At 31.4% G+C, this 21,468-nt stretch overlaps 1 pseudogene; it reads left to right on the forward strand.

Annotated features, from left to right (window-relative positions):
• Positions 1-15,060: 15,060 nt before the first annotated feature.
• On the forward strand, positions 15,061-20,063 carry LOC128156762 (heat shock 70 kDa protein 12A-like; annotated as a pseudogene).
• Positions 20,064-21,468: the final 1,405 nt, after the last annotated feature.

Here is a 21,468-nt window from a genome sequence, read left to right on the forward strand (position 1 = left end):
ATCTTGATTTGACAGAAAAAAATATTGTGTTCAATACAGATACAAACACTACACAGAAACTTTTTCGTGGTTGTGTTTAGGGAGTATTGGACATTTATGACGCATTCGCCGGCGTAACGAGGAATCTTGACCCGGGTTGAAATTTGACCCGGATATCATTTTTCAACGTTGAAAAATTGAAACCAAAAGTCGTGAAATTATACCTGGGGTCAGTTTTCAACAGCTTGAAAAATATTTTTCAAACTTCTAAGGACATCGACACGTTGAAAACTGACCCTGTTGAAAATTGACTCCGACTTCAGAGTTTTGAACTGTCTTTGAACAGAAGTGTAACTTGCTCTTCACAGTTTAATTGTACATGTGTGTACTTAAAAGTTTCGGTTTCAAAACTTTAACTCTTTCATACTATCCGCTATATTTGCCGTCTTGGGTAATTTGACATTTCAAAGGTTGATTTTTCTGACTTCAATCATTTAATATTTCATTTGACTGAAAACGTGGTATGTAGCAACCTCTTTTATTATACTTTCATGTTAAATACTGAAATCTGATTGGTTTAGACGCAGTTGATAATTTGTTCTATTACCCTCAGCGTTAGCAACACACTTGGCAACGGGTAACACAACGAATTGTTACATGCGCGTAAATTATGCGCGTACAGTTCGCCGTAGAATTCACGTCATTTCTATACAAAAGCAGAAAAATTTCTTTAAAATTAAGACATTCAGTATAATAAAATAAATAGTGCCTATTTGGGAGGATAACAGTTGAAATTGACACCCCTCGAAAACCATTGTCAACCGACGCGAAGCGTCGGTTGACAATGGTTCTCTCGGGGTGTCAATTTCAACTGTTACCCTCCCAAACAGGCACTATTTATATAATGATACACTGTCCACTAACGATATTATGTTGCATTAGTGGACAGAATGTTGACCACTAATGATATAATTTTATCAAACCCAGGTCAATTTTCAACCCGGGTTAACATTTTTTGTTACACCGACATAATCACCATTGTTGAAGTAGTTTTAATTCAACCAACATTATTTCATATTCTTTGTTGTTCTAAGGTATAATTAACAAACCCACATATTCAACTTAACAATAAATTAGTGATTCAATTGTGCTACAGACCATAATAGCAAATAGTCTTGTGTTGTCTATGGTTTAATTTTAAAATTCTTTAGAAATATTTTTTTTACAAGCAAACCACTTTGAGTTTAATATACCCGGTAATCATTTTTGGTACAAGTTAACTATATCTGGTCAATCACTCACTTCCTGTCAGCCTTACTGACCAGTCCGGTCTCACTTTGTCAATCGTCTTCAATCTTGTTAGATGCGTGCCTCGAACCACTAAGTAAGTCTTTTTTATTGAAGTAATTGCTCAAATTTGTTAGTATTAAATTGTATTTTTTAAGTATAGTTACAGATGGAACTTTATTTTACAGATAAAACATTCTTAAAAGTATGGCACACCATTATGGTCTTTAAAGTAATTTACAGTTAAAGGTATAAAGTTAAATTCTATATTTTCCTATTTAGTAATTTTTTATTTCTATTTGTCGTAGTTTTTTACCAATATTATTCATGACGGCAACGTTTCCACACAAAATAAAATATGAAACCCGTGTGACTTTTGTTTGCGTTGTGCAAGGTTAGCTATCTGCCTGCACCAGGCAGATTAAGTCTTATGAATTGGACCTTTTTCATGTTAATAAAATCCCGCTAAAAGTTTATCAATAATGTTTTAATATCGTAAAATTGCTTTTCTTCAAACTTTCTTCAACTAAAAATATTTAGCACAACTCCTTTTTGATTAATGATAATCAATTTGGATCTTCAAGTAAACAGACGAAGTCATAAATGGTATGTATTTTGTCTGTATGCGACTATTTCAGTTCAAGTAAAAAGGCAAAATATCAGGGTAATGTCAGAATGGTGTATTTTAAAGGACAAAATACATGTATATGATCAAATAACGCCCCCCCCCCCACCAAAAAAAAAAAATAAAAAAATAACCAATTCTTATGCAGTATCGTATGAAAATCAAATCAAATATATATATATAATTTTATATTAAATTATATCATATTATATCATTAAAGGTTGCAAATCCATCCACTAATGCAATTAAAAATGTGTGCAAATGTGTATCATTAGTGGTCAAGGTAGTCCTTATTTCTCATTTTTTTTCCCATATCATTAGAGGTTACGGTTTTTGACCGCTAATGATATAAATCTAAAATTATATCATTAGCGGACGGTTAGGTTGTTCGTTAATGATAAAATTATATCATTAGTGGTCAACATCCTGACCACTAATGCAACATTATATCATTAGTGGACGTTGTATCATTAGAGGTTGCTACAGTGCATGTTCCTAATTATTTGTTTCCGAAAAAAAAATTGATTAAAATTGGTAATCTTATATGTATTTGTGTGTATTGCATAAATAAATTCACTGAAAACCCCCGTTTCATTCATGTTAAAAAAGTGTATTCAGTGTAAATTAAAAAAGTAATTAATAGAATTTATGTATTGCAATACACGGAAACAATTTTAAAAGAAAATCAAAATTTACTTCTGGTCGGAAGTCATCGCTGTTTTACGATTTGTTGAAGTCAATTTGTCTGCTCCGTTTCTCAAAAATGAATGAAGATAAAGGCCTGAAATATAAAGAGATGATAAATCTCCCGTTTTTCCGGTGTACCTCGGTCAAAGGATATCATTTCTGATCGTCACCGGAAGCAATTTTTAAGAAATGAATTTTTCCAGGCTTTTTGTTTAAAATATTTTTCTGTAGGGTTGATAGTGACCAATTAACTGATTAAGAATATGTAATTTGTTATAAAAATCGATTAACGCATTTTTGAGATATTAAGCATCAAAGTCCTTCAGCGAGAGTCCGTGTAGCTAAGTCGTTAGAGTCATGCACTTGGGCGACCGAGGTTCAAGCCCCGCGTGCCGAAAGTTTTTTTTTACTTTGCGGTGCTTGGATTTACATATTTATCTTTGAAATGATGGATTATAGAAATTTCATTTTAAACTCCACTGAAAGGAGATTATAATGGTAGGTTTTGGGCAATGTGGGCAAAAATTGTGAGATCGGATTTTTTTTCAAATTTAAAGTATAAAAATATTTCATTCCAAAGAAAAAAATATAAATAGATCAGAATTATGGGGAAAATTAAGTTTATCTGTTTTGCACTGCCTTAATTGTAAACATGATAAAATGATATTGAAATCATTTTTTTAAAGCTACACACGCTATAATTTACGTCAATTTTGAATGACAGTGAAAACGCATGTGTTTGTCTACTTATAAAAGTTATCCTTAATCTGTAAATTACAATGGTGAATTCCATCTCGTTACAAGGATATAGATTTTTAATTGTTTATCTTCCTGCCAGGAAAATATACCTTTTCATGAATATTGATGAAGGAAGAGCGAAACCGACCTCATTGCGCATGTCCGCAGAGAACTAGGTGGTCGTTATTGTTTGCCTAATTAAATATCCAACTTGAATTTTAATATGCTTAACAATTGTTAATTTGAAATACATACATGTATATAAAGAGTAAAATACGTTTGTCATTCACGATACCCTTACTTCTGCATTAACACTTATAGGATCTATAAATAGCACATAGGGGAAAAACACAGGTCTACGTCATTTTTTTATCTACTCACAGGCTTGTATTTTTTTCTTTTGTTTGTACTCGTATATCGGACAAAGGACTATGTGCGGTATGGTCAAATATCTGCCCCCAATTTTAACCAATTTTTAAATAGAATCGAATAAAACCCAAATCTTCACAAGTAATAGCTTTCCAAAAAGCTTGCCTGACTAAACAAAATTATTCACTGGAAGCATGCATGTATCAATTAGGCTTTCTTATCAGTAATGAATTTCTTAATTTTCGATTATTTTATTCATTCATTTTTTTAGGAATGTATACATATCATATAAGTGCATGTAAGCTTGAAAGCTGGAGATTAAATAGTCATTTTTAAAAAAAAAATTGTATTTGTTATATTAAGATGCAAAATCAACTAAAAGGCATTTTTTTAAAATTTCCAACCATATAAAATATGAAAGGGTATACAAATACGTTTTGTTTTTGAATGTGTGTGGGGCAGCTTCATCAAAATCATCTTGACAAGCAATTAAAAAAGGGTGAATTCTCAAATTCATGAAAAAAAAACCCTAACTGTAACTTCAATTCCTTATTTGCAGTTTCATATATTACATGCTCCTACGTACAAAAGTGGAGGGGAAACTCCATGATATTTCAATTTATTATATAAATTTAAGAAAAGTGTCTGCTGCAAAAAAAGTGGAGAGGGGGAAGCAGTCCTCCCGTCATCCAAACCCCCGATGCTACGTGCCTGTGATGTTTACAGAGCACGGTGTGCTCTGTGGTATTCGCTTACTGACGTCATAAGCAAGGGAGGTAAGCCGCGTAAGTCAATGTTCGTTTTCCCGATTAAGTGATTTTGATCGACTCTGGCGCTCACATTTTGCATAAAATATCCAAAAAAAATTTTTAAACTTTTTTTAATAGAAGAACATTGACAGTTGTTAACATTCATTCGCATGATCCCAACGAACTCGTCCACTAATCGGCGCCACGAGTAAAAACTATGAATGAAACATTATGGCGCGAAGTCCTGCTTTACCATTCACACAACAGATCCATGGGTAGGGGGTCAGATGAATTTTTTTTGACATTTGTTTTGTAACAGATACATACATGTAAATAATCTTTTGGATCGGATGTTTTGGAAGAACTCTATCGAATTCACAAACACACTTGATTAGTAGTTGTTAAATGTAGTAATGTAATTTAAGTAAGACACGCGAGTTATGACCCCTTTTCAAGATTAATGAAATCGCCCAACTGAACGAAAATCGGGTCACAACCCGCTTTGGCGATTTAGTTCCTCCAGTAAACATTCCAGCTGTATAAATATATATTTGTTTTTATCCAAACTGATAACTCTTTTGTTATAAAGATAATTCAACACCATTTATTACTTACATTGTATCGTAATAGGCAATATGCGATGACCCCCTCCCCCTTTTTCACCGTTCAAATATGGAATGCTGTTCTATTTTTAAATCAGGATTACACAAGTGCACTGTGTGGTGAACATCCCTTTTACTTGAAAACTCTTGCTCGCTGTTGTTATTACATCCCATATAACGTAAGATTTCCATCAATTATTAATGTAAATGCTGACACCTTAAACAATCATCGGTAAATAATCTTTTTTGTGAAATATTATGATATTGCTTGATCCCATTGTCTGCACTGTTTCGGAGATTGTAACTTTTAAACCTTAGATATGCCTGACGTCATGACGTCAGGCAATAAATCATTGTTTAGTAGACGCCTATCACTTTAATCATGATTTTTGCCACCATTGCTCATTCGCTGTTTATCTATGACGTCACCTAAATGACCTAATTCCTGCAAACATGCAAAAATATGAAAATATTGTCATTTTTAGCTCACCGAGACGAAGTCAAGGGGAGCTTATGCTATACCCTCGGCGTCGGCGGTGGCGTCGGCGTCCGGACCTGGTTAAAGTTTTTGTTGCAAGTCCTGTATCTAAGCTATTACTTGTCCTATCTTCACCAAACTTGCATGGATGATGCATCTGGACCTACTTATGGACTTGAAATACTTGGATGCTGAATCTGGGTCCTAAATTTCAGATGCTGGAGGAGGTTAAGGTTGTTGGACCAGGTTAAAGTTTTTGTTGCCCTTTGATAGCAATATCTTAGTTACTGCTGGTCCTTACTTAACCAAACTTGCATGGATGGTGTGTCTTATGATACTGATGCACAAAACAGGCATGAGTGCTGAATCTGAGTTATAGGTTTCGGATGCTGGAGGAGGTTAAGGTTTTTGGAGCAGGTTAAAGTTTTTGTTGCAGGTGCCCTCTGATGATTATATCTTAGTTACTACTTGTCCTAACTTCACCAAACTTGTATGGACGATGCGTCTTATGATACCAATGCAACTGATGGGCTTGAATGCTGAATCTGAGCCATAGGTTTCGGATGCTTGATGAGGTTTAGTTTTTTGGAACAGGTCATATGTTTTATAGATGATAGCTTGCATAGTTAATTTAACTTTATTATAAATTAAACGCAGAGGTTGTTTCAGATGCAGAGCCTGATCTCCATTATCAAGTATGCTAAAGAAATCTCCAACCTCACTCAAACCTGCTCGATAGATAGATGTGTTTGTTGATAAATGATATAACATGATTCCTATGATATAGTATTGTATGATATGAAACAATATTGTTTGATATGATACAATATGATATCATATGTTATATTATAAAAAGTTATACGATACTATATGATATGATATCAATTTTTTTGATAATTTATGATATGATATTGTGATGTATAGTATTGTATATTATGATACAATATTGTATAATATTATATTGTATTTTTAATTTATAATTTTATCACATGATACAATTACATAAGATTATATTGTATCATACAATATTGTATAATATGATATTGGTTTTTTTTAATATAGAATTATATCATATGAAATTGTGTTATATGGTATTGTAATATTATATAATATTGTATCATACGATATTGTATGATATGATATTGGTTTATATGATATATTATTATATCACATGAAATTGTATTATATGATATTGTAATATTTATTATTGTGTCATATGATACAATATGTATAATATAATAATGTATTTTATAATATTTTACTTTATCACATAATATTGTTTCATTTGATAAGATACAATGTTGGAATCAAATTATATTGTATCTTATGATATAATAACATATTATGTATCAAATATGTTTCAGTGTCATAAAATACAATATCATACTTATTTATACAATATAATATCATGTTTCAATGTTATGATGTATTATGTAATATGATATTGTAATATAATAATATATTGTATTATATTTTATGATATTGTATTATGTGATCAAATACAATAAGGTATAACACAATACAATTTCATATCATATGTTACAATATCATATCTCATTATTGTTTATTACGGTATTTAATTGTTTTATATGATATATATTATAAATATGACATGATGCAATATTTAATTTTATATCATTGTATTGATTAACATATGAACATATGATTATCATAAAAAAAAATTTTCAGATGATATACGATATTTTGTCAAAACAGAATCCATGAATATCCAAGATCATAAAGTATGATTTTCATATAAAATGATAAAGGTGGTCTTATGAAGGTGATGTCTCATAAGGGTGTTGCTCCGTCTTGGTGAGCTTAGTAATCTATGATTACCTATGTTTGCTTTATATTTTGCATTCGGAAGTATAGAGCGCAGGTCTGCTCAAGTACGATTTTAACATATGTTTTTCTTTAGATAATTTTTATATACCTTATATACCTTACTTTAGATACCTTATACTAAAAAATGGTACCTGAGTAAGCCTGCGCTCGATGTTTCCCAGTCAAAAAACGATCAGAAAACACCCATATTTTGCTACAAAACATCAATTTATCAAAATAAGGCAATCTTTATGACGTCATTTCTACATTATGACGTCACTGTGGTGTTAACATTGTACACCCTTAATTTCAAGATGATTTTATATATATTCCACCTTATTTTTAAAGTTCTTTATAAAACTTTAATTCTAGGGGCAAAAAATGCATAAAACCGCACTTAGTCCTTTATGCTTTACTGAAAATATCCTTTCCTTTGTGAAACTATCACAATTATGAATATGTTGACCCTTCACCAGTTGTGGTATGATAGACTAAATTTAGCTGTCGATATCAAGTGATAGATTGATATTCACGATTACTTTCCTGGCAGGAAAATAAATATTTTTTATTGTTTAATATTTGATATATTTGCTACGTGATCGAATTGAGCATTATAATTAACAGCATGAAGGTAACTTTTATTAGTAATCAATCACATACATTTTCCCCTTTATTCAAAATTGACGCAAATTATAGCGTGTATAGCTTTAAACCAATTTTTTAATTTACAAATATCGCATCGTCAATATTTCTTGCCGTGAACCCGACAATAAAAAGGTCTTTTATGGAGTTTTTTCAATGAAAAAGATCGTAAAAATAATTTTAAATCATCGCAATCTAGAATAATAGTTCACGAAATAAGTTTGTTTTCAGTATGCCAATGATCAAGAACGATTTCGGAATGAATATGACTTGACGTAATGAAATCAAAGTACATTATATAATATACGTATTCTCTTTTGAGAAGTGGACAGGCATATCCTACATCCATCTGTGGATATAGAGGCACAATCATTTATTTATATGTATTAACAGAAAAAATTATTTTAGGACATTTTTATACCAGTTCAAAATGAAAAAAAAACACAATTTTTTAAAATTTTAAACAAAGCACACAAAGCTCCAAAAAAATTAAGCCCATTGTTGATATATGGAATGAGATGCCTGTAACTGTATGTTTTCATTTCTGTATTGCAATGTTGGCAGGCTTTTGTCATATTTGGTGTAGAATTGGTGAAAATGGAAAAAAAGAGTCGTTGAATCCGTGTGGTTTTTTTCAGTTAAGTATTTAAACAAACTGGGCCGGGTTGCTCAAAACACTGGTTAACTTTAACCACTGGTTAAATCCCTTATCCAGTGGTTACATTTTGACCGATGGTTAAACTCAGTCGCTCAAAAGTTAATCATTGGTTAAATTGTTTAAAACTTTTGGCTAAAGTTGACCATGGATCTGGGTCACGTCTTCTAACTAGATTCTTCTTGTTGTTGATGTCATTTTTGCTTGACTACACTAGAATAATTGATTAAATAGATATTTTTGTCATAATTTCGACACAACATATACAATTTATGAATGAGACATATTTTTGAATTTTGATTGTAATATATATTACTTTTTGCATGCATATCCATATACAATAGGGCTTCGGATATCCAACCTTTCAGTTTACAGACTTTTTTCTTTGGGAACATATTTTTTACTTGCTATTTCGTCTCAATTCATCTTCCGGATCAGGGCAGTCTGTTTTTAATAAAACAAACTGTTTAACTGTAAATTTTGCTCAATTTAACCGGACGGTAACGTCTATTGATACTCTGCTTAAGGTACCTCACTACACCTAGACTTATACTTTTTAAGACACTACGTCTCAAGATGGCGATTTAAATGTTTTGTTAAACTATTTATATCGTCCGGTTAGGTTGTATATCGTCGTAGCTCAGTGGTTGAAATATTGGGTTTTCTGATCCCCAGATCATGAGTTCGAATCCGCCCGGAGCTTTTGTTTATGTTAAAGGGGCATGGTCACGATTTTGGTCAAATTCTATTTTTATGTTTTTATTATTTATAATGCAATAGAAATGTATTTCTAATGATCAAATAAAACTTGAGAGCCATTCGTAGAGTTAAAAGCAAGATACAGGGCTCACAATTCTTAGTCATGTAAACAAGGCTCGTGCCCTGTTTTTGTTTACATATGTTCATTATACACTGTACCAGTAAAAAATCTTTTTCCAGCATATTTGTCTATCTTTTGATTATTTTTAAGGGACTTGGATACGATTTGAGATAAAAAAAAAAATATTTTTATTTTTTATGTATAAAATGATTTACTCGAGCATTTTAAATGATTGACCAAAATACTGAATGTTAAAGTCAAGTTACAAGCGAGATACAGAGGTAAGAATTGGTTGTTATGTGAACAAAGCTCGAGTCTTATAGTTGTTTACAAAAAATGTAATTAATTACCATTTCTTAGACAAAATGACATTTAAAAAACAATTTAAACTAACTCAATATCTGAATAAATATTATTATCAACAAAAGAAAGATACATTTGATTGAAACTTACACCAATACAACACATATGTAAAAATGACAATATTCGAGCTTTGTTTACAAAACAAAGAACCATGAACTCTGTATCTTGCTTATAACTTGATATTTGACTTTCAAATTTTAACATAGCATTAAAAACATCTATATTTATCAGTATCATTGAAATTGGAAAAATAAAATTTGAACATTTTAAGTCAAATCGTGTCCAAGTCCCTTTAAGCATAAATCAACAGTTCTAAATGCTTAAAACATTCGTTTTAGGTTTAAAACTTAAAATTTTACTTCAACGTTCAAAATGTAAACAAACGCTTTGTTTATATAGCGAAGAATTTCAAGCTCTGTAACTCGCTTATATCTCAACAAATGACAATGAAATTTTGGTTGCCTATTAAAAATGCCTCTCTGAAGCATTATAAATATTGAAATCGGAAAAATAATTTTTGACCAAAATCGTGACCATGCCCCTTTAACTGAATTAAATTTTTGAAAATGTAATTTTTATCCAAAATTGCACATTTCTTTGCCTATTAGACTAAAACACTTCTTATTCATAATGAAATCTATCATAATCAAATACTTTTCTGCTGATTTGAGAAAATATTTCACGGTGTAGTGAGCCACCATAATACAATAGAAAAATTACGCCTGTCAGTTGGGTCTCACACCTTTTTCACCCTCTAGAACCCCATTAGAAGCTCGTATAAAGATTCAGACTTTCCGAATAACTTTCAAATATTACCGACAGTACTGGTTGGACAGAATTAGACACGCCTCACTGCACTTTGCTTGGATATTTTGACACTGTGCACCTGTCAAGTGCAATCACTTTTAAAAATACCCTTCTACTTTAAAGGAAGAGTGTGCTTAATAAATCAGGAAATTTTTACAAAGTTTTGTGTTATTTATATTCAAAAAAGTAATTATATATAAAGTGTCTCGCGAATTTCTTGTTAGATTAGTCAAAAACGAAGTATAGGAAGAAATCAAAAAAGGAAAGCATTTCAACTGATCGGAAGTGAATTGGTGGAAATATTGACGTGTAAGAAATAGAGTTCTAAAAAAAAACTTATATATTGGCACATTTTACACTGAACACGTAAATGGGCACGTTTTACACATGGACATAATATATTTAGCTATATTATAGCTATTATTATAGTTTGGTTAACATTTCCTGAGAAAATAACAACACAAAGCAGGGTTAAAAGAGTTAAATTTTAAAGGACAGCTCTAATTTGTTGCTGTTTAGTATGAAAGTCAAAGGAAACAGCACTAACATCCATTATAAACAAATAAATTATCATTTCTGTATAGCATCTGAAAAATGATAAAATAGAAAATACAAATTATCTCTGAACTCCATCAAATACGTGTAAATTAATATTTACTAGCTTGAGCATGCAAGTTAAATATTTCTATTAGTATCTATCATAGCAATGCAAAAAGATATACATGTATACTAGATGATACTAGTAATTTATGAAACAGTGTAGTTTTATACTAATTTCAAGGGGATGATATAGATTCTCCCGAAAAATAAAAATTAAAAAATATGAAGACAAGAGGTCCAGGGTCCACATTGCTCACCTGAGGACCAATATCCTTAACTCTAATCAAATCAGCATTACAGTATCAAAATCAAAATATCTTGAAAACTAAGTAGAGTAGATATTGCACAAAAGTTTTTAAAAATCTACCGAGTTTTATCCATATATTTTTATGGTAAATACTGAACCCTTTTGTTGTTGTATCTGTAAGAAGATATTTATATATTCTGCACAACCTGTGTTTTCACACAAGTTACCGCTTTTTGAACTGAATACTTTCCCAAAAGATTTTTAAAGATTGTTCGCTATATCTTGCAATGTAAAAATTGCCCCCATCCCAAATATGGCCCCATCATACCCCAGGGATCATAATTTTGAACAAACTTCAATTTACTCTAAGGATGCTTCCACTAAAAATTGAGCTTCTCTACACTAATAATTTTTTAGATAAAGAGTTTGAAGATTTTCTCCCCCCCCCCCCCTTTGAGGATGTTTCCACTCAAATTTGAGCTTTTCAGGCCCAAGAGTTTTTGCGTAAAAGATTTTTTAAAGATTTATTTTACATATTACCATGTAAAAATTCATCCCCCATCGTAGCCCAACCCGACCCCCGGGAACAATGATTTATGCAAACTTGAATCTACACTATCTAAGGATGCTTCCACTCAAATTTAAGATTTGTTTGGCCTTATAGTTTTTGTGAAAAAGATTTTCAAAGATTTTCTCAATATCTTCCCATGTAACCTCCCCCTCCCCCCCCCCCCAAGTTGTTGCCCTTTCCAACCCCTGTGGACCATGATTTGAACAAACTTGAAATTACACTACATGGGGATGCCTCCACACAAGTTTAAACTTTTCTGACCAGATAGTTTTGAAGAAGGTATTTAAAGATTTCTTCTATATATTCCTATGTAAAAACCCATCTCCTCATTGTGGCCCCATCCTACTGATTTGAACAAACTTGAAACTACACTAGGTGAGGATACTTCCATACGAAATACAGCTTTTCTGGTGTAATAGTTCTTGAGAAGAAGAATTTGTAAAAATATTAACAAATTTTTAATAATTCTAAACTATCTCTCCTTTAAAGAGGATGTGATCCTTCATTTGATTAAATAAATTGTAAGATACTTAAATTTCAAAAATTAAAAAACTATTAAGTAAGTTGGGTGGGGTGTTAAGGTAAGAATGAATGCAAACAGAGAATTGCTCAGCGACAGCAGTAAGGGTTGTGGAAGTTATTGTAACTCCTTTTTTGATCCGGTTTGTTTGTTTTGTTTTAACAATACTAGACCTTACCCATGCTTGCACAGGTTGAGTTAAATGGGCATCAATTGAGAAAATGAGTTAAGAAACTATTACGAAAACCACGCGATCTTTAAACAGAGGTACATGTATATTTATGAAATGCATAGTTAATAGGAAATATATATTAAAATGAAAAGTGTTATACATGTATTTATTATTGTACATGTAATACAAATTTATTTCTACCATTTTCCCCTCAATCTGGGAATCTGGTCTCGAAATAACTGATGGCTTGATGGTCTAGTACAAATATTTTAGCTTTTTAAAGAAAACACTTGCCCTTTCGGCCATACAGCTTCTTAAACGTTTTCACCTTACCGGTATATATTGGCACTGTGAGAAAACTATATTCGATGGTTTTCCCTCCCGTCACTACATATATCGTGTTTTAAATAATCTGATATGTGTGTGATAGTATCAAACATATTTCTATATGTATTTATTCGTTTTATCTATTTTATTATCCGTTTTTGTTAAATACAGTCTTAAATTTTAAATAACCGCCATTTACATTGCGCAACTTGATTGAGTTGGCTGAGTAAATTCTTTCGTTTTTCATTGGTTCTCTAATTTCATTGGTCTTCTTATTTTCATTATCCAATGAATTTAATTCTATATTTGGTATAAGTAAACGTTTAAACTAAGTAAAATTAGGCAGTATTTCATATTCAACATCATTGGTCAATCCAGCGTGTATCTGTTGCATCTTGTGGTATGTTAATATTATATTTATTTATATATTTCTTTACTACGATGTTAGTGATTAGGGCATTTTATTTTAATTGCAAAGTTTATACTTTATCGTATTTTTGCAGTTAAACTTGTCATAGTAATTTCTAAAACTTGTTTGTAAGTTCAAATGTTAAATTGTTACAAAACATGTTTTTATATTATGAATAAATACTGGAGTAACGGTAGCTTATTGTCAAAGATTTCAAAAACTAAACATATTAAATGTACATGTAAAACTCTATTTTATGTCTAATGTATTATTTCTTTGTTAATAGGTCAATGCTCTATTTTTATATCTAATAAATTGACTGAAAACACCATCAGCCTCCTTTCTGCTCGGTTACATATGTAATACATTTTTATTTATTATTATTTTCTATATTACCGGTATTTTCCTTTTCTATAGCTTTAAATCACTATCCAATTATCCCCCTCATACATACATATATTTGGGTATGCAAGTTCAATACGAATACAATGCAGAATGCAGCAATTATTGCATTTCTAATGGTAATGACACATGTGATCCCTAGCTGCATGGACTGATTATAAATCCTTGTACTATAGAATTAACCTTTATCAAATTAAAGTTTTTTTATTTACTGAAGAAAAGAAGTTCGGGGGGGGGGGGGGGTCGTCATCATTATTTTGTTAAGGATCAATTTAGAGGTAAAGTCATATGTAAAGTGTGTGTTTCCTTATTCGTTAGTAAATAAGTATTTTATTAAAACAATGTGGAGTTTTAGCGATTTAAATAAATAACCTTAAAAATTGATTTACCCCCCCCCCCCCAATCTACACATAATGACGTTTGTGTAATTTTAGCTATCCCTGGGGTCTTCGTAAGGATTGTTATGTACACTTCATGAAATTCTTTTGATTTCTTTTACATTGACTTGATAAATAGCAATGTCTCAATGCAAACTGAAAATAGCGAATTTGCTCCCATTTACTCACATCCAGTGGAAGCTAACAAATAAGGTTGATAGTAAATTATTTCACACTTATAGAGAAAATATGAAAATATAATTGCTAATTTAAAAAATAATAATTCAGCCAGGTATACAATGTCTATAATAATCGATCAAAGCAAAATTCACTTTCTCACAATTTACCTGTACTGCATCACTGCTCTGTTGTGATATATACATGTGTACCTGTCTATACGTTGGTCAAAACTTAAAAGACAACAATTTTATAAAGCCAGTTTATGAATAGGACCTTGGACTTTCGGTAGGATATAACGATAGGTATTTTTTACTTTTCATAAAATTTTACTATTTTTCACAAAAAGTTTAAAATGACACAGGCTTTAAGTAAAATTTGCATAGATTGCGGAAGTTTTAGCTCAGAGGCCAGACAAAATCAATCTTGTTGATTCTCAAGAGGTACAGCTAAGTGGCCGGCAGTGAAATACTAAGTAGATAGGCCTGCGTCACATAACTGTTTGCCGCAACTAAATTTACTGGTTAAAATGTCTGTTAGCGTGCTTAAGGCAAGTTGGTATATTATATTATATTATGTAACTAAGATATAAAATAATAATTGAACATATATTTATAATATCAAAATTTATAAGTTTTATATATTTTTTTTAGATATGGCCATTGATAGCATGGTAATGCAATGTTGTCTTTCCTGCTGTGTTATTTCTGAAGAAACAAAACGAAAGTAGATCAATCAAAATCTCTAATATGGAGAAAGATAGCAAATGTTCGAGGCTTGTGGTTGCTGCAATTGACTTTGGAACAACGTTTTCCGGTTATGCCTTCTCCTCAAAAAATGAATGGGGGACGAGTGTTTACTAATCAATGGACTGGTGGAACGATGATCTCTTCTAAGGCTCCTACCTGTCTCCTATTGAAGAAGGACTTTTCTGAATCTTTTTTTGGATACGAGGCTGAGGACAAATACTCAGAATTGACATCAGAAAAAAGTCACAAGGAATACTATTTTTTTCAAAGATTTAAAATGATTCTTCACCGAGATGTCGTATGTTCACCTCTCTCTCTCTCTCTCTCTCTCTCTCTCTCTCTCTCTCTCTCTCTCTCTCTCGTTCGTTAAAGATACATTTAATGTAAATATTTTGCCGCAAAATGCATTTTGAAATGTAAGTTTGAGAATTGTAAACCCCCGGAATATAATTTAATTTGAATTCCTAACTTTTAGACCAATGGCTAATGTATTTGTGCATTAATTAATGTTGAATAATGGTTTACAGGATGTAAAACAGCATATTCTGTGTTACGATATCTCAGGCGAAGCGCTGGAAGCACGTTTGGTCTTTCAACATTTTATCAAGTGTCTGAAGGATTGTCTGTATAAACATATAGAGAAAGAATTATTAGGCACTCAGAATGGTGACATTGAATATGTGTTGACAGTTCCTGCTATATGGGGAGACAATGCCAAAATGGTTATGAGAGAGGCTGCCCTGAAGGTAAAAAAAATTAAACAAATGAAAAAAAGGGACAGCCAATTTTTTAATATGCATGTGTTGAAATTTAACTACAATGGATGTCTGTCAATTGAGTTATTGCTCTCAATGATGCTTATTACGGGCCGCCGGAAGGCGGTCCGTTATTTGATACACATTTAAATATTGGTACTGCGTTTCTGCGGGATAGTTCTTTTTAATAGAATTAATACTATGCATATTTTTTATGAATTAAAAGTAAATTTGCATTTAGAAATATGTGATGTACCTTTTAAAAAATATCACATATTTTTTGTTTTACTCGTAATTGAAAAATACTAGTAGGTCATACTTAATAGATTGTCGTGTTTGGCGCGTTTTTATCGAGACTATAATCTATTCGGAAAACTTCGGAGTTTTTACATTCTTTTCAAAACAATGCATCGGGATCGGTATGCGGTACATACTAAAGACCTAAAATACTAAAGACCTGAATGTCATTAAATTTTTATAAATGATATATTTGAATTTCTGTGTGCCGTGTCAAATAAAATGACTTTGTGTGTGTATTTATTATATTTCCATGTAAAATGTGGTAGAAAATATCATAAAATGACATCAATTTCAATTATTTACGCAAAAATATGACAGAAATGAAAATTTGAATTGACTGGAAAATTTAAACTAATCAATTTCTATTTTATCATGTGGTCTCTTAAATTCATATAAACTAATGCATTAAGTTTTCATTCAATACGATGCAACAAAAAAACCAAATTGGTTTGAAATACATAATCTCCAAGAGAAAAATGATGAGTTGAACTTTGAATTGTACAAATCAATGTGTTTTCCATTACTTCATACTATGGCAATGATCAAACAATTACCGTTAGAAATGATTACAGTAACGAACTCGATTCTTTGTGATAATAGTAAAAAGTTAAACTTCAAAACAAGTTGCTGAAATTATATTAAAATTTACCATAAAAATTAGTACAACCAAATTTTATTTTCTATTTTGTGGTGTGTTGTAATGTGAACAACCAATGACTCATACAACAATTATATTTTTTGCAGCCCATTTGACGCTTGCGTCAAGATGATTTCTTGTTTTGATATTAAATTACAAAACTATTATTTGCAACAAGTCGATTTCAATATTTACAGTGTTTTTTCTGTTTTTTTAAACTGACATGCTCCTGCTAGCACTCGCTAATGGATGAACCCTTTATCTCAGTGGATAGAGCGTTGGTTTTAAACTGAAGGGTCTTCAGTTCAAGTCTAGTTGAGGACATTACCCTATTTGTTTTACAATGGTGCCCGACCTAATTACCCATTTGGAGAGTTTCTGTCTGCCCCTGGAGAGGGGGGATTGGAGGTTGTTTTAGATCAAACATGTATATTAGCCAGCTTGTTTTAGTTTATCTTTGAAACATATAACCATAAAGTCTATCCTGAAATTTAACAAATATTGGAAAATTATTTTCATCAGTCATGCACCTTTTCAATACCAAGTCATGCACTCTATTATGATCTTTTAAGTTTTTCGCTAAAATTATAGGTTTCATAGTCCTTTTTGAAAGATTTTAGGCAGGAAGGTGGTCGTCATTACAAAGAACTGCAAACGCTAACGCCCGTTTCCCGCCTACATTTTACATCCAAATATTTCGGAATTTCTGTCAGATATTAAAAAAATAAGTTTTCTACTAAAAAGTATAATTAAATCCTAATCAATTTATATCAAAATAAAATTTGTAATCAAATTATTTATTTTTAAACAAAAGCTTTGCTAACGCGAGGTCTTAAAAAATTTCATTGAAATCGGTCTCTATGAGTGAGGAAAAAATTATTTAGCGGCCAATATGTGCATAAAAACTTATTAATAACATATTTACGATATATATTAAAGTAAATTTCATTTTAATTCATATATGTTAAATTATTTTCGAAAATTTACAAAGCAAAATCCTTTTTTTTTTTTTTGGAACGTGTTCCGGTCTGTAGACATATGTTCCCCCCGTGAAACAACAAACCCTTTGGTAAAGATATGTGCTAAATAACAATAATTAAAACCCCTCAAAAGGAATTTTCGTTTCACGGGGGGAGGGGGGAGGGGGGAGATGCTTTTAAAAACTTTTCCGTTTTCCGTTATTTTCTATTATGAAATGAGCTATTTTAACCCAAAATACAAAGTTATATCTATTTGTTTGATAAAATCATTTATGTTTAATAAAAATATACATAAATGTTTACATAATTATTAAAAAAAACTTTAATTAGACAATTTCAAAAAATGACTTTTAGTTAGGCGGCTAGACAATGTAATCGTTCGCAGTCCTTTATAATTTTTCTACTCCAGAATGAAAATTAAATGCTTAAATGAGACTCCTCGACACGTTTGTGTTAGGATTTTATGATACTTAGATGACGTTAAGGTCTATTGGCCTATTGTTTGAAAATTAATGAAATATGTATGCTGTTATTCATAACCAGTGCATGGGTTGGTTAAACTGGCTTCTATATGAATTTCAATAAATTTTCTAAGAAATACCGAAATATATACCAATTAGATGTATATTTAGTTGTTTGTGAATGAATGTTGTATTTAGCTTCAATTAGATGTATATTTAGTTGTTTGTAAATGAATGTTGTATTTAGCTTCTTAAACGTTTACCCACTGTTATACATCTACTAGTATATGCATTTTTTAAAGGCGGGGATTAAAAAGGATAACTTGACAATAGCCCTAGAACCAGAAGCAGCATCTATGTACTGCCAATACGTTGCCAAAGAAGACACATTATCGCCAACATTAGGTGTTGTGAAACCAGGCACAAAGTACATCCTGATAGATCTAGGGGGTAAGATGTTTTCTTGCATAAATATAATTTATTTTGAGATTGGTTTTCTATTTTCTTTCTTCGCTGACCAGAGCTTAAGTATAAGAAATAATCTACTTTTTTTCAATTACAAAAGCGAATTTGTTATAACTATGAAAGCATCTGGATATAAATTTAAATTATAGTGCAAGTCCTAAACTCTTTATAATTATATCCCTACCGATTTACATAGAAAAATTAGACAGGTTATGCTTACTCAAGGATCTGTTGTTCATGTGGGTAGTGTAGTTCACGGGCATCTTGTTTTATTTTTTATCATTAAATGCCTTTCTGGCATATTATAAATTTGTTCTTTCACAAGCTTTTAATCATTTAAGTTTCACACCTGCTTTTCTTACATGTTAGTTTTAATTTGTCCTAATTTTGAAATAATTTTTAAAAAAATATATTATATCAAATGCTCATGTTGTTCTTCAAAAGATTTGTTTTATATTGAAAGTCCATTTTCCACATTCGTCACTTAGGTGTTACTGCTAATATAACAGTGCATCAGAAGTGTGAGGATAACACTTTGGAGGAAGTTCTTCCAGCAAGTAGGGAGCCATTGGGAGGAAAAGCTGTAGATGACCGGTTCATGAATTTTTTAAAAGAATTGGTTGGGGAAAATGTTTTGGAGGAATTTAAAAAGGAAAACATGGAAGATTATAATGAAATCACAAGGAGTTTTGAAACAAAGAAACGAACAATCAAACCAGACAAGAGTGGAAACACTCGAATGCCAATACCACACGCACTTGTGAAATTATGCACCAAGTCTCACGGAGTCAAGAGTTTTAAAGAAGTAATTCAGAAAAATGATACCCATAGAAATAATGTAGATTTTATTACTGGAAAGCTTGTATGGAATAATGACTTTTTCAGGGGTTTCTTTAAGAAAACTATTGATGAAATAGTGAAATATATTGATGAAATAATCCGGGAATCTGAGGCAAGAGATATTCGAATCTTTGTTTTGGTTGGCGGTTTTTCTGAATGTTTACTGGTCCAGGATGCAATCAAGAAACATTTTGGGGATGTTTCTATCATTATTGCCGAAGAAGCTGGATTGGCTGTTTTGAAGGGTGCCGTCTTTTTGGCCAAGTGCCAGATGCTATCTCGCGTAGATCAGTAAAATACACATATGGCTTTCTAGATTTATGAGATCATGACTTGAATGTATGTGTGTATGAATGTGTTTTATGTATTATAAAATGAAAAACTGTAAATAAAAAAAAGAGACATGTACACATATGGAATACAAACATGGTACAAATTTAGAGAAGGGTATCATCTAAAAGAGAAAAAGGTCGAAATTGGAAAATCAATACGGTGCCTAGATGTCTTCTTCAAGATTGTTACCAAAGGGGAAAAGGTCATGCCAGGGTATATGAAGTCCCAGATATTTCAAGCCCTGCATAACAATGAAAATCTTTTAGATTGCGGGGTGTTTGTTTCAGATAAAAAGGATCCAAAGTTTGTAGATGATCCAGAGTGCAGGCTGCTTTGGCATCTACAGGTCCCATTAAATGCAGAAAAGCAGACCGTTGAAACGATGATTGAGGAGACACTGATTTTCGGTGAGACTAAATTGAAATTTAAAGCAAAAAACGTGTATTCTAGTATGCAGTGTGAGGTCATCTTTGATCTGTTAAAAGACTGATAACAGATATGTGTAAGTTGTGAGCAGAATACATGTATTTAGAATATAATTAAGACTTTTTTCTGAAAACAGGCAAATTGAAAGATTACCATAGATAAGTTCCAAATGTTATCATTTTGCACTATCACTATGAAAGAGTTATCATATTGATTTCGATTTATTTATATATCAAAATACAGATGTAAATATAAATATGCTTTCGTTGATGATTCATGCAGATTATTTCAGAAATAAAATTACATAACCCGATAATGCAGGTTTTGTTTTTCTATAATGTCGCTACCGCATGATTCACCAAAGAAAACATTCTTAAATTTTGTTGTTTAAATGTAGACTATACAAGTCCATGTATGCACTATTTTGAGTGCCAGTGGCCAATTCCTTTGGCTGGTGTAGAACGTAATTTTTTAAGGTACGTTTATAGGGATGTTATTTATTAAAAATATGTTTTTTTGATTGGTGAGGATGTTAATATATGAAATCGACAATAATCGGACCCTGCAAATTCTAATTATTCCACAGAAGTAAAATTCTATCTTGAGTTTACTCTGGGAATAATGTCTATGTAATTTGTACATGTAGGAGTGTGTGGGTTAGAGAAATTCATTGGAGAATGTTGTTAAAGTGTAATTTTTTTACAATTTGATGCATTTTATCAGTTCATTTTCACCGAGCATATTTTTTCAGTCTCCCAAATATATATATATATATATATTTGATGACGTCATTTCCGTTCTTGAGAAGATAACGCTACAGCAATTTCCAGGGGGTCGGCTTGTCCTGGGATCTCCTCCTAAACGTTAAACGATACTGAGTTCAAACTTATAGGGATTAAAAACAAGGGATTGTAAATGTGTCATTTGGCAATTATATTTGTCATGGTCAAAAACCGTCCCAATAATTGAGACTAAAAATTGTCGTAATTTCTCATGGTTTTCTTTATTTATCTTCTTAAATGTGACCAGATAGTCGTATATATATGAAATATAATTTTATGATTTTTTTCTGCTTAACGTAAATTAGTCATT

Source organism: Crassostrea angulata, chromosome 7 (assembly GCF_025612915.1).
Source record: "Crassostrea angulata isolate pt1a10 chromosome 7, ASM2561291v2, whole genome shotgun sequence".
NCBI lineage: Eukaryota > Metazoa > Mollusca > Bivalvia > Ostreida > Ostreidae > Magallana > Magallana angulata.